The 15,311-nt window shown below is 45.1% G+C and overlaps 1 protein-coding gene across 2 annotated transcripts in view; it reads right to left on the minus strand.

Annotated features, from left to right (window-relative positions):
• Positions 1 to 1,871: 1,871 nt before the first annotated feature.
• Positions 1,872 to 15,311, minus strand: part of LOC124711716 — an 88,704-nt gene continuing 75,264 nt past the window's right edge. The window contains exons 1-2 of one of the 2 annotated variants that reach the window (XR_007005503.1): positions 11,748 to 12,603; positions 1,872 to 2,018 (exon numbers count right to left, since the gene is read on the minus strand). The gene's annotated coding sequence lies outside the window, so the exon portion shown is untranslated. Of the gene's footprint in view, positions 2,019 to 11,747; positions 12,604 to 15,311 lie in introns of those variants that run through there. The other variant, XM_047241927.1, reaches the window with a different exon arrangement.

The following is a 15,311-nucleotide window of genomic DNA, read 5'->3' on the forward strand; positions in this document are numbered from 1 at the left end:
ACCCTTGACGCTGCATCAGAGACAGGAGTGCCTGCGATGGTGTACTCAACGACGAAGCTGGGTGCACGAATGGTAAAACGTCATTTTTTCGGATGAATCCAGGTTCTGTTTACAGCATCTGTTTGGCGACATCGTGGTGAACGCACATTGGAAGCGTCTATTCGACATCGCCCTATTGGCGTATCACCAGGCGTGATGGCATGGGGTGCCATTAGTTACACGTCTCGATCACCTCTTGCTCGCATTGACGTCGTTTTGAACAGTTTCAGATGTGTTACGACCCGTGGCACTAACCTTCATTCGATCCCTGCGAAACCCAACATTTCAGCAGGATAATGCACAACCGCATGTTGCAGGTCCTGTACGGGCCTTTCTGGATACAGAAAATGTTCGATTGCTGCCCTGGCCAGCACATTCTCCAAATCTCTCAGAATTAAAAACGTCTGGTCAATGGTGGCCGAGCAATTGGCTCGTCACAACACTCCAGTCACTACTCTTGATGAACTGTGGTATCGTGTTGAATCTGCATGGGCAGCTGTACGTGTACACGCCATCCAAACTCTGTTTGACTCAATGCCTAGGCGTATCAAGGCCGTTATTACGGCCAGAGGTGGTTGTTCTTGGTACTGATTTCTCAGGATCTATGCACTCAAATTGCGTTTAAATGTAATCACATGTCAGTTGTAGTATAATGTATTTGTCCAATGAACACCCGTTTATCATCTACATTTCTTCTTGGTGTAGCAACTTTAATGGCCAGTAATGTATACGCACGAATGCTGCAGTATACCAGACGACCTTACACATAGCCTGGGGAGCATCCACCTGGATTCCGCTCCACACAGCTTTCCATACGCTTATGTTTATGACTGAATTGCAGATCGTTACGCCATTTATCGACGACATAACACCACTAACGTATGGAAATATGTATCTCTCCGTGTACTAGGAATCAATTTGCAATGCCTAAAACAACTTATCTTCAGTACTGTCTGATGTTTATCATCATGACAGTAATGTACACAAGTGTGTAATACTGCCAAGTACCACTCCATTTCATTAAAGGTTTTGTACTGGACGTTAACGCGGGATGTGGAAACAAAATCAGAAAGTAACTCGATAAATGCGAATAGACGAGGAAGAATTACAAATAAAGGCGCCAGAACCACGACCCTAGTAAAGAATACAAAGCCCAAGCCAAAAGATAGAGATGAGCAACGGCATGAGAGAATAGGATGACAGGAGCCACAGGAAGCGAAATGATAAAGGCGAAAAAGAAGATACCGAAAAGAGGGCAGGGATATTCGTCAGGAGTATACAGCGCGATGCTGAGAACAGAAGAAGCAATGGGCGAGGCCTTCGGTCATCAAGGACCGGGTAAGGCTGTCACACATTCCATCTGCATTCAAATCCAAGCCCATCCTAGATTTCTGTTGTCCATGATTTCCATAAATAGCTTTAGGCAAATGCCAGTATGGTTTCGTTAAAATTACACGATCAGTATCCATAACCATATATCCCCAAACATAGTAAGTACTCCGTCTCTAACGAGCTGATCATCAGTGGGACATTGAGCCCTAATCATCTTTCCTTTTCCTTAGATTAGCAGTGGAACTCTAAAGGCAATCGATGGTTGTAACAAACATCATTCCTCTAGACAATGCTGGCCATTAGAGATGTATATATAATCAGATTTGCCGTATTTTGGTTACCAATTACTGTGCAGTACACTTACTTAAAACTGATAACATACTCATATGCACACATCTGGATTGCATAGTAATATCTGGTTAATGTACCACCTTGGAATTTACTCAGCAGAAGGAATTTCAAGGGTTGCAGTTAAAGATGGAATAAAATTACAGAACACCAACGTTGAAGGTTATTTACTGATATTTATTTGCATTACTATACAATAATCCTCCGGCTTTTATCGTTACTGTTCCAGTTTTGTCGTCATAGCTAATCTTCTGTCACGGAATGGGAGCCGGCCTGTCATTCCTGTGGCGTGGCTGTGGCTGGAACAGAGAGAACGACAAATGGACTTAGTTAAGGCCCAATCTATCAGAGGTATGGAACACAGTCTGACCATCTAAATTAAAAATTGCTGAAACTTAAAGCAGACAACATAAAACTTTTTGGACCTGCTACATGCTTCGAGGTGATCGAAACTCATCGAATTCCCAAGTAGATTATTTAAATACATTGATTGCCTAAAATAATACAATTAATAATAATAAATATAATTGTTTCAACATTCCCATCTGATAATAATAAAAGCAAAAAAATTAGGCAGTACAGCCTACGTTATAATGATAATACATTTATTAGCAAGTTACATGTGTCTATCGCCTTATAACAGAGAACATTCACTGAATTTTCCTTCAGCGCTTGGCAAAACTGATAATAATAGAAAGTCTTCTCTACTTAATATTACAGTAGAGAAATTTCAGGAAGCTTTTCTTTACAAGTCCGCAACTTTGCAGCTAAGGAGGAGGAGGAGATTAGTGTTTAACGTCCCGTCGACAACGAGGTCATTAGAGACGGAGCGCAAGCTCGGGTGAGCGAAGGATGGGGAAGGAAATCGGCCGTGCCCTGTCAAAGGAACCATCCCGGCATTTGCCTGAAGCGATTTAGGGAAATCACGGAAAACCTAAATCAGGATGGCCGGAGACGGGATTGAACCGTCGTCCTCCCGAATGCGAGTCCAGTATGCTAACCACTGCGCCACCTCGCTCGGTTTTGCGGCTAAAACATTACACAGTGTGAACTTAATTTCCTGTTATTTTACATAATAAAATTGTGTTTCTGTTCAAAGAAATGACGCCAGCGTAATATAAAAATTTTATACGTATATTATAAACGCTTAAAGATTAGTGACGTTGCATCTGTTCCATCCCTCCCCATCGCTAACTGTTATTTAAGAAGCTCTCCTGAACGCTGTCTTGACGTTGAAAGAGCGAAGAGGAAGAAAAAGAGGGAGAGAGTCTCAAATTTAGCTAGTAGAACAGCTCATCCGCTACGGTGAATGGAACGTCCCTCCGTAGGATACCTGGAAGATTCAGAAATTTTGTTATCAGAAGAATATTTCATTTTGCTTTACAGGTCCAACCCAGATCACACAGATTGAAATCACATATAAATATGCAGGGTCACTGTTTCTTACTTGAATACCATGCAATAGGCACGAATTTACAAGAGGCAGTTTCCAACTCTATTTAAACTGAAGAGCCAAAGCAACGGGTATACGTGCCTAATAGCGTGTAGGGCTCCCGCGAGCACGCAGAAGTTCCGCAACACGACATAGCATGGACTCGACTAACGTCTGAAGTGGTTCAGATATATGTCAATTCTGAAGGGACCAAACTACAGAGGTCATCGGTCCCTAGACTTACACACTGCTTAAACTAACTTACGCTAAGAACAACACACACACATTCATGCCCGAGGGAGGACTCGAACCTCCGGCGTCTGAAGTGGTGCTGGAGGGAACTGACACCATGAATCTTGCAGGTCTGTCTATAAATCCGTAAGAGTACGAGGGAGTGGAGATCTATTCTGAACAGTACCTTGCGAGGCATCCCAGATATGTTCAATAATGTTCATATCTGGGGAGATTGGTGTCCAACAGACGCGTTTAAACTCAGCAGTTCTGGACGTATGGGGTGTCGTATTGTTCTGCTGCAATTGCCAAGTCTGTCGGAGTGCATAATGGACATGAAAGGATGCAGGTGATCAGATAAGATGTTTACGTACGTGTCACTTGTCAGAGTCGTATCGAGAAGTATCCGTGGTGGCATATCACTCCAACAGCACACGCCCCACACCATAACAAAGCCTCCACCAGCTTAAACAGTCACCTGCTAACATGCAGGGTCAATGGATTAAGGAGGTTGTCTTCATACCCGTACACATCCATCAGTTCGACACAATTTGAAACGAGACTCGTCCGACCAGGCAACATGTTTCAAGTCATCAATAGTCCAATGCCGGTGTTGATGGGCCCAGACGAGGCGTAAAGCTTTGTCTCGTGCAGTTATCAAGGGTACACGAGTGGGCCTTAGGCTCCGAAGACCCATATCGATGATGTTTTGTTGAATGGTTTGCACGCTGACACTTGATGGCCGAACATCGAAATCTGGAGCAATTTGCAGAATCGTTGCACTTGTGTTGCGTTGAATGATTCTCTTCAGTCGTCGTTGGTCACGTTCTTGCAGGGTCTTTTTCTGGCCGCAGCGATGTCGCACATTTGATGTTTTACCGGATTGCTGACATGCACGGTGCACTTGTAAAATGGTCGTACGGGAAAATCCCCACTTCATCGCTCCCTCGGAGATACTGTGTCCCATTGCTCGTGCGCCGACTATAACAACACGTTGAAACTCACTTAAATCTTGATAACCTGTCATTGTAGCAACAGTAATCGATCTAACAACTGCGACAGACACTTGTCTTATATTGGCGTTGCCGAACACAGCGCCATATTCTGCCTCTTTACATATCTCTGTATTTGAATACGCATGTCTATGCCAGTTTCTTTGTCGCTTTTGTGTATTTCGCCCTTTGGCAAAAGCAAATTTTTTTATTCCTTAAGTCTATAAACCATTAACAACAAATATGTGGCCAAGATTCGAACTCACAGAGACCAACATGCACCAGTATATATTGCAAGCACTGTTACGTATAAAAATTGCAGGTTTTCAAAGCAGTCTTTTATCTTAAACGTACAGTAATGGAGAAGAATTTTCTCAGCACACGCTTTTCACTTTCATTTGTAAAGCATCATCAACGTTTCTACGTACTATAAAAATTATATGTTTTTATATATTGGCTCCTGTACGCTCAAATACTATTTTTCTTGCGGCTGATCTGAGTTTTACATATTACTTACTGCGTTTATAGCTACTTTCCAGTATTTCTGAAGCAATAGTTTTTATCATTATGTTGCAGGTGAATACAGATTTTACCCCAGGACTCGCTTTTATCGCATTTTTGAAGCCTTTTTTTCGTTTAACTGCTGTTCGATTAAAACTTCACATAATTTGACTTCATACAAGAATACATGAAGGTTTTTTGACTGTAGGTTCTACTAGCAATGAGACAAACAATCATTTATCTTTAGAACATTTAAAATGAGACTCAAAAGCCGTAACTAACGAGTACAAAAAAAACATCGTAAGCAAAGTTGTTTTTAATTCTGTAAAATCGCGAAGTGAAACACTTGTAATATATGCAAAATGTTTAGTGAATAGCCACTGATGATGTGTTACAAATGTAACGAAATGCCTCTGGTGCGAAAACTTGTTTCGATTACAGTACGCTTAGGTTACAAAAGAATACTTAGAGTATCACAAGAATTATTTGATATTATTGTGTTAATACACTGACGGAAAAAACAGCTACTCCAAAAAATAATTAATGTAGAGTAATAAAATTTTGAGAATACCTTTGTATAGGTCAGAGTGAAAATCTCATTCTGGAAACACCCCCCAGGCTGTGGCTAAGCCATGTCTCCGCAGTATCCCTTCTTTCAGGAGTGCTAGTGAGTCGTGCTTCGGTAGCTCAGATGGTAGAGCACTTGCCCGCGAAAGGCAAAGGTCCCGAGTTCGAGTCTCGGTCGGGCACACAGTTTTAATCTGCCAGGAAGTTTCATATCAGCGCACACTCCGCTGCAGACTGAAAATCTCATTCTGACACTTAAGTATGTGATTAACATTGCAAGTGCGAGCTAAGGCATTGCAGATGTTGAACGCTGCTCGTACATTAACAACCAGCGCAATCGCCAGAATTTCAAGCATGCAAACCTGCATGGGTTACGTTGTATATGTGCCGGATGTGAGTTTGTGTGATGGAGTTCCATGCCTTTTTCTTCTGGCCGGTCAATTCAGGGATGGTTAATGTTATTTGGGGATGATACAGTAGTTGTCGTCCGATAATGTGCCATATGTGTTCGATTAATGGCGGATTTGGTGATCGTGCAGGCCAGGGCAACATGTCGACACTGGATTACAGCAGCGGTACGTGGCGGTCTTTATCTTGTTGGAAAACACTGCCCCCCTCCCCTCCCTCCCCCAGCTCTTCCCCGGAATGCTGTTTATGAACGGCAGCACAACAGGTCGAACCACCAGACTGATGTGCAGTTTTGCAGTCAGAGTGCGGGTGATTTGCACACTAAAATTGGGTGGCTCTATGAATGGCCGGAGTAGTCACGAGTCGAGAAGGACTGCCTATCCAGCTCTCACAAGGCAAACTCTGATTTAGTGGTAAGTTGGGCCATTGGATAGCCCGTCAAAAACTAAACACAGATAAAGCATGAAAAAAGGAAGAAGGTGTACTGAACTGCGGAAAAAAGGAGAAAAACAGAAACAGTGGACGATCCAAAATTAATCCGTGTAATATCGATCAACGGTAATTAATGTCATTTCGTGGTTGTGTGGTCACGGTATTGAACATCAAAATGGTAGATCCGGGGTCAAATCTTATTCCGTCCTTTTTTTTCACAAAATTCGAACTTTCCGACCGGTCATTGACGTGCCTGTTCATTGTGTTGAAATTTGTGTATGTGTCGTGGCGTAATGTCAGTTTGCAACAGCGTCGTATAACGAAGGAATCTCCTGATGTACGTACCTCCTATTTGTCCTACACAGATACCACGTGTCACACCTCTTGCCTTCCGTGTTGGAAGATTTAACTCTTGAATTCCCTCGTTGTAACATAGTTCACACCCGTTTATTTGTTCTTTTTTTTCATTTCTGTGAGAGGTCTATGCGGCATTTCGCATGATCTCTCTATTCATCACAGAATATGAATCGAGTGGTAGCAATAAGCTACCGTCGAAAGTAAATGTGATGAACAGTCTTCAGAACGGAGACCACAACAACAACAGCGACCAAAAGTAAATAAATTATATCTTGACCAAAATTTCCTTTATTCTCAAAATTTTATCGTCAGCTACTCCTACGCTAGATTTTACAACTGGGGAATAAAACTTCCATGTCTTCCCAATCCTGTAAGGAATTAGCCCACAGAAATAGGTGACTGCGTTTTTCCTTTGTTTCGTTTTATGTATCCTAATGTCTTGCGATGACTCCAAAGTTCATGTACTATTTCAAGAGAAGAATCATTACACAGGGCCAATCACTTAAAACCTGCACCACAGACACTGCGGAAGTAGAAAGTTCAATTGATGTGCGGCTTTGTAGTCAGAGGCTCATACTGTTAGCTAATAAACAGATGTTAATGCACTTCGAAAGTATCTTCTATTCAAACATGCAGTCTTTTAAATGGAACAATGCCTATTGGCATTGATAAACTAAAAGTGGGATAAATTAGAATGTCAGTAGTGTTTGTTGCGGGACTCTAGTGCGAGCAGTTTACGAGATATGGTATTTCGAAAAGTTCCCACATCGACACCTACAGAATACCTGTGATGGCACACACTAAAGAATATCACAAATGCATACACTAGTTACATGGATTCTGATCAATAATCAGACAATTGACCATGACGGGTTGTGTTCAAAATGACCACCGGCAGTGGCCGTACACGCTTCCACTCTGGTATGAAACGAGCAGGCTGCAGTAATACGTCGTTGCATATATTCCATTGTTTGGCGGTTTACCTGGCCATGATTAGCTAAGGTGGCTGCATCACTAAGCAAGATACATGATACATCAGGAGTATACAGTCTTAAGGCCCACGTACAGAAGTTAACATAATTCTTATAGTGGTTTCCATGCAGCTCTTGAAGGAGAGATGTGAAGGGGTGGAACCTATGTCGACGGAGAATATGTAGAACACTTGCCTATGTCATGCCACTTCTACGCGCGATTGCGCGGCAGCTAACGTGCGGATGAACTGCAACAGCAGCAGGAACGTTAATTACCCCCATCTTCTGTCCTCATTTGTTTGTTTCTGTTGCGTCGTCTAGGAGTTCCACTATCATGTTCACGTGACGAAGTTGATAAATAACTGCCGAGTTGGTTGACTTCTGGTGTGATATCTTGCCGCATGCACGTTACATGGACACCTCGACTTTTTCTGCGTTAGTAAACCCCATCGCCTATTCACGATCTACTGTTTGGACTATCATACACAAACTGACTAGCAAATAGCCGTGCATTAAAGTAATACATAAGCACACTGCAAGCAGACATAACAACACCGCACCTGGCAAATACGCAGGCTGAATGGCACAAACAAGTGTCGGTGTGGAAACTTTTCAAAACACGATATCTCGTAAACGATTCTCACCACACGCCTGCAACAAACACCATTGACATTCTGATTTACACTCCTTTTGCCCGTCCGGTTAGCCGTGCGGTCTAACGCACGGCTTTCCGGGTTGGGAAGGAGCGCCTGGACCCCGGCACGAATCCGCCCGGCGGACTTGTGTCGAGGTCCTGTGAGCCGGCCAGTCTGTAGATGGTTTTTAGCCGGTTTTCCATTTGCCTCGGCGAATGCAGGCTGATTCCCTTAATTCCGCCTCAGCTACACTATGTCGGCGATTGCTGCGCAAACAAGATCTCCACGTACGCGTACACCACCATTACTCTACCACGCAAACATAGGGGTTACACTCGTGTGAGACGTTCCCTGTGGGGGTCCACCGGGGTCCGAACCGCACAACAACCCTGAAAGAGTGGTTCGGTGTGGGGCGGCGGAGGGGGGGACTATGGTAGTCGTCGTGGGGTTGTGGACCACTGCGGCTGCGGCGGGGACGGAGCATCTCCGTCGTTTCTAGGCCCCGGTTATCATACAATACAATAGAGTACCCTACATTTAGTTTGTTAACACCATGAGGCACTATTCCATTTAAAAGTACACTATGTGATCAAAAGTATCCGGACACCCCAAAAAAACATACGTTTTTCATATTAGGTGCAGTGTGCCGCCACCTACTGCCAGATACTTCATATCAGCGACCTCAGTAGTCATTAGACATCATGACAGGGCAGAATGGGGCGATCAGCGGAACTCACAGACTTCGAACGTGGTCAGGTGATTGGGTGTCACTTGTCATACGTCTGTATGCTGTACACTCCTAAACATCCCTAGGTCCACTGTTTCCGATGTGATAGGGAGGTGGAAACGTGAAGGGACACGTACAGCACTAAAGCGTACAGGCCGATCTCTTCTGTTGATTGACAGAGACCGCGGACATTTGAAGAGGGTCCTGGTGTGTAATAGGCAGACATCTATCCGGACCATCACAGAGGAATTCCAAACTGCATTAGGATCCACTGCAAGTACTATGACAGGTGGGAGGTGAGAAAACTTGGATTTCATGGTCGAGCGGCTGCTCATAAGCCACACATCACGTTGTTAAATGCCAAACGACGCCTCGATTGGTGTAAGGAGCGTAAACATTGGACGATTGGAAAAACGTTGTGTGGAATGACGGTACACAATGTGGCGATACGATGGCAGGGCGTGGGTATGGCATGCCCGGTGAACGTCTTCTGCCAGCATGTGTAGCATAAACAGTAAAATTCGGAGGCCGTGGTGGTGTGGTCGTGTTTTTCATGGAGTGGGGCTTTCACCCCCTGTTGTTTTGCGTGGCACTATCACAGCACAGGCCTACATTGATCTCTTAAGCACCTTCTTGCTTCCACTGTTCACGAGCAATTCGGGGATGGCGATTGCATCTTTCAACACGATCGAGCACCTGTTCATAATGAAGGGCCTGTGGCGGACTGGTTACACGACAATAACATCCCAACATCCCTGTAATGGACTGGCCTGTACAGAGTCCTGACCTGAATCCCATAGAGCACCTTTTGGATGTTTTGGAACGCTGAATTCGTTCCAGGCCTCACCGACCGACATCGATACCTCTGCTCGGTGCAGCACTCCGTGAAGAATGGGCGTCTATCCCGCAAGAAACCTTCCAGCACCCGACTGAACGTATGCCTGCGAGAGTGGAAGCTGTCATCAAGGCTAAGGGTGGGCCAACCTCTTATTGAATTCCAGCATTACCAATTGAGGGCGTCACGATTGTAAGTCATTTTCAGCAATGTGTCCGGATACTTTTGATCACATGGTGTATATGTTCGTACAAAAAATTACACTTCCCAAGTGTTATTACAGTCTGTTTATTGGCTAACAGTACGAGTCCCTAACTACAAATCCATTCTGTGAAAAACTCAAACGTATAGCATTTTCTATTTTCACACTTTTTGCGGTGCAAGTTTTAGATGATTTTCCCTGGCTGACGCCAGTGGTAACACCAGAAATAGTTGCTGATAAAATTCGTATTGTAGAAATTGTCCTAGCAGAAGCTCTAGAGTCCTGAAAATCCATATCCAGGGCGTAACGGATGTAAGTGCAGATATTTCGGTTGGTGACAGGACGTTGTAGTGAGCAACATTACATCAGTATTTATGTCATTTTCAGACTAACAGTTAATTATAGTCGTTACAAGTTGTTCGTTTTTGGGTTGGTTAGTACCTCCAAGTACATGTGGTTAGTAATGCCCATTTTACTGTGGGGAGCAGATCAGGTGCTGAAATGCGGACACATAGACGCAAATCGGTCTGTCCGTACAGACAAGTGTAGACCGCTTCGCGGCCACTGTACAACCATGTAGAAAACATTTGATCTTGATGTTTGTGGGAACACTGTTCGACACAAAGAGAAAACCATCCACACACTGATGAGTGTACATATTAATGTCCCACAAATAAAAACATCAGCACTTACACCCGTAACGACGTGTATTTCAGTCTCGGCTGAAGAAACAGGCACGGAACGGCAGCTAAATGAACAGATTAATTTTGTTCAATTCCGCGTTCTGTTAGTCTGTTTAGCTCATTTTTATTGCCTCCACTGCCCTCCTTCAGGACTGTCATCAGTCATGCAGACAAAATTCTCGGTGAATGATAAAAATGCAATAAATCATTACTAAGATCATTTTATACTGTACCTGCTATACAGTACTGATCCAAGTGAAAGTATCACTTGACTATTAACGAGTAAAAAAAGAGTCAGTAACAGTTGAAAGTACTCGATACAAAAAAAGGGATTCTTTTATGTGTGTCGCTACTATTGACGCTCCTTGCTGTGGGACTGTTCCCTTGACGGGAGAGTCTCATCCCTCAGAAATTCAAAATTTAGGAAACAACATTAGAACCGTCAATAGGATTTATGAGACTCGAAGAGGTTTACGTCAAGAGCGTAATGGTTAAGGCACCTGCTTACGAAAAGTGGGCCGGCCGCTGTGGCCGAGCGGTTCTAGGTGCTTCAGTCCGGAACCGCGCTGCTGCTACAGTTGCAGGTTCGATTCCTGACTATTGCATGGTTGTCTGTGATGTGCTTAGGTTAGTTAGGTTTAAGTAGTTCTAGGGGACTGATGGTTCCAAAAATGGTTCAAGTGGCTCTAAGCACTATGGGACTTAACATCTGAGGTCATCAATCCCCTAGAACTTAGAACTACTTAAACCTAACTAACCTAATGACATCACACACATCCATGCCCGAGGCAGGATTCGAACCTGCGACCGTAGCAGCCACGTGGGGGGACTGATGACCTCAGAAGCCCCATAATGCTCAGAACCATCTGAACCATTCTGAACGAAAATCGGAATATCCAGGTTATATACATGGACAGGCACAATGAAAATTTAGAAAAAGTTTCTTCAGAAAGACGGGATTCTTTCTCTATGCAACTCGAATAAAGCTGCTGCTTGATATGAGGAGTTGTGGGCTGTGAGAGAATGAAAATAAAAACAGCAAGTGTCACACTTACCAGATAGCGAGGAACAGCTTACGGGAAACTGCAATCGTAAGTGGAGCCACTCTGCAATAATAGCTGAAAGTCCGCCGTCCTGTTGGACGTTTCATGCGGGGAACACACGACACGTGGGCGAGCGCCATCCACGCGAGTGGGGAGTCCGCTAACTAGAGACCGGTATAGGCGTTCGTCGGTGTGCGTGTCCCCTATAATCCACTCTGAATACACACGAAATGCGCACTTGAATGGGTCGTCAATACCTGGAAGGTTAAAACGATAAGGCCCCGCTTCAATGCCAATTTGGCAAACGATGGTCGGGTATCCTGGAAACCTGATGTACAGCCTTCCACTGTTGTTGAGGACACGACATTTCACCGGACGATCCTCATGGGGACGCTGCACTCTCACCTGGAAGTATTCGTCTGGTAGCTGTGAATTCGTAGTGCAGTACATTTTATTCTCACTAAACCCTCCCAATGCACCTGCTCCGGTGTAGTAAAAATACGAAAGAAGGGGTCGTATCAGGCTGAGGTTAGAGCCTGCCGTTGCGTTTCCTTCGAACGAGCATGTGTAGTGCGAGTACCCGCGTGGCAGATCGAGGCGAAGGTCGGCGACTTCGGTCTGCGTCCCGACCGATTCGTCGTCCTTCTCCGGCTCACAAATGAGGGGTGGCGCACTGGCTATGAAAAGGACGAGTGCGTCTTCGGGCCTGGAAGGAGAATACTGGAATCGCGCCTCCTCGAAGTAATATCCAGCATTGCGGCCGCTGGAGACTGAGGCCATCGTCAGCAGCAGAAGGCTGCAAGCCCTGCCCGAGCTCTTCATGGCGCACTGCACTCCGTCACTGCCCGATCCCCAGACACCGAGCCTACTGCTGTGCTATGAATGCGGCATCCCGGCTCACAGCCGTACGTCACTGTGCTAGTTTTTGTTTCTGCGTTTGTCCGCCGCCGCTGTTTCTTGTGAGCAAGTCTTTTGGCTGACGTCACCACAGCTGCTGCGGCTGCTCTGTGTCCCAGAGCCAGCTTTTTGTTGCTGTCCTGTGACTTCTCCCTGCTTACTTTTTGTGCCTGATTGACATGTGACAAAATCGTGTAACACTGTTTTATTGTGAACTCAATGACGTCATTCCGCAAGAATCTCCATTAAGAGTCCTGCGAAACCTTTTCGTCGAAGCCAATGGGGCATTATTTTACTCCTCCCACCTCTTTCCTTTCACCCTGCCTCCAGCGCCGAAAGCACGCACATATCTTGGAAAATCTAGTTTTCTTCCGGTAATCCGCGTCGTACTTGCACAGTATTTCGATCATGTAACTCGCAGTCTTTATCGATTAGTCCCTAAGGCTCAGCCGAGTGCAGAACTGGCCCAGTATTCATATGCATATGAGTGTAGATGCTTCGTCCGGTATACGCGGCGGTCAGTACAACAGGCGTAGTATTTTCTAGCTGCGGGCCGCTGTGGCCGAGCGGTTCTAGGCGCCTCAGTCCGGAACCGCGCTGCTGCTACGGTCGCAGGTTCGAATACTGCCTCGGGCATGGATTTGTGTGATGTGCTTAGACTAGTTAGGTTTAAATGTTCTAAGTCTAGGGACCTGATGACCTCAGATGTTGAGTCCCATAGTGCTCGGAGCCATTTGAATTTTCTAGCCGTAGCTGTTCCGACTACTGTGCGCGTACTTTTCATCTACATGTACATGCACATGGATACTCTGCAAATCACATTTAGGTGCATGGCAGAGGGTTCATCGATCCACCTTCACAATTCTCTATTATTCCAATGTCGTATAGAGCGCGGAAAGAACGAACACCTATATCTTTCCGTACGAGCTCTGATTTCCCTTAATTTATCATGGTGATTGTCTCTCCCTATGTAGGTCGGTGTCAGCAAAATATTTTCGCATTCGGAGGAGAAAGTCGGTGTTTGGAATTTCGTGAAAAGATTCCGTCGGGACGAAAAACGCCTTTCTTTTAATGATGTCCAGCCTAAATCCTGTATCATCTCAGTGACACTCTCTCCAATATTTCGCGATAGTACCAAACGTGCTGCCCTTCTTTGACCTTTTTCGATGCACTCCTTCTGTCCTACCTGGTAAGGACCCCACACCGCGCAACAGTATTCTAGAAGAGGACAGACAAGCGTCGCGCAGGGAGTCTCCTTAGTAGATCTGTTACATTTTGTAAGTGTTCTGCCAAAAAAACGCAGTCTTTGGTTAGCCTTCTGCACAACATTTTCTATGTGTTCCTTCCAGTTTAAGTTGTTCGTAATTGTAATTCCCAGGTATTTAGTTGAATTTAAGGCCTTTAGATTTGACTGATTTATCATGTAACCGAAGTTTAACGAATTCCTTTTAGCACTCATGCGGATGACCTTACACTTATCATTATTTAGAGTCAACTGCCGATTTCCGCATCTTCAGATATCTTTTCTCGTGTTGTCAGTTAATAATTTTGCCATCTGACATTCTGGCCGGTGTGGCCGAGTGGTTCTAGGCACTTCAGTCTGGAACCGCGTGACCGCTACGGTCGCAGGTTCGAATCCTGCCTCGGGCATGGATGTGTGTGATGTCCTTAGGTTAGATAGGTTTAAGTAGTTCTAAGTTCTAGGGGACTGATGACCACAGATGTTAAGTCCCATAGTGCTCAGAGCCATTTGAACCATCTGACATTCTGTTTCACCTCTAAGTTATAACGGACGTTCAATCTTCTGATTACCGTCATTTAAGCTGTTCTGTGGACTACGCTGTCGTATTACCGTAGTCGGCCGTGTTTAGTGCTCCATCCGAGTTCCGTGCCCGCTAGGAGCGGCTGTCGGATTATCCTCTGGCCGCTGGTGCTCGCACTGCCATTCATTCTCGAAATGACTGTCCTATGGTACTTGATTTACAATTAAGTGATCGAAATATCGCACAAGTGCGACATGGATTACCGGTAGAAAGCCCGATTTTCGAAGATGACAACGCCTCGGCATGAAATCTGAAGACTAACCCCTGTATAACTAGTAAAATATACAACCAGTGCACGACTACGGTGTCTAAGAGATACATGCTTTCCCCTCCTCACCGACCCTTTCCACCTGAAGTTTTCAGAAAGTATATCCAATGTACACTAATCAGCCAGAACAGTATGGCCACCTAACAGCCGGTATGTGCACCTTTGGCATGGATAGCAGCGGCAACACATAGTGCCATGGAAATAGTTAAGCCTTGGTAGGTCGCTGGAGGGAGTTGGCACCACATACACGCCTCTTAATTGCCATAAATTTCTGGGAGGGGAATTGGGAGGGGGACGGGGTGGTGGACGGAGAGGGGGACGGGGAGGGGGATGGGCGATGAACTCTGACGTCACATTCAATCGCATCCCAGATATGTTCGATCGGATTGAAATCTGGAGAGTTGGGGGACCAGAAGATCAATTGGAGCACGCCACTGTGTTCCTCAAACCACTCAATCACACTCCTGGTCTTGTGAGATGGCGCATTATCTTGTTGAAAAATGGTACTGGCGGCGGGAAACATGATCGTCATGAAGGGATGTACGTGGTCTGCAGCCAGTGGAAGATATTCCTTGACCGTCATGGTGC

The sequence above is a fragment of the Schistocerca piceifrons genome, chromosome 8, assembly GCF_021461385.2.
Source record: "Schistocerca piceifrons isolate TAMUIC-IGC-003096 chromosome 8, iqSchPice1.1, whole genome shotgun sequence".
Taxonomy (NCBI): Eukaryota; Metazoa; Arthropoda; class Insecta; order Orthoptera; family Acrididae; genus Schistocerca; species Schistocerca piceifrons.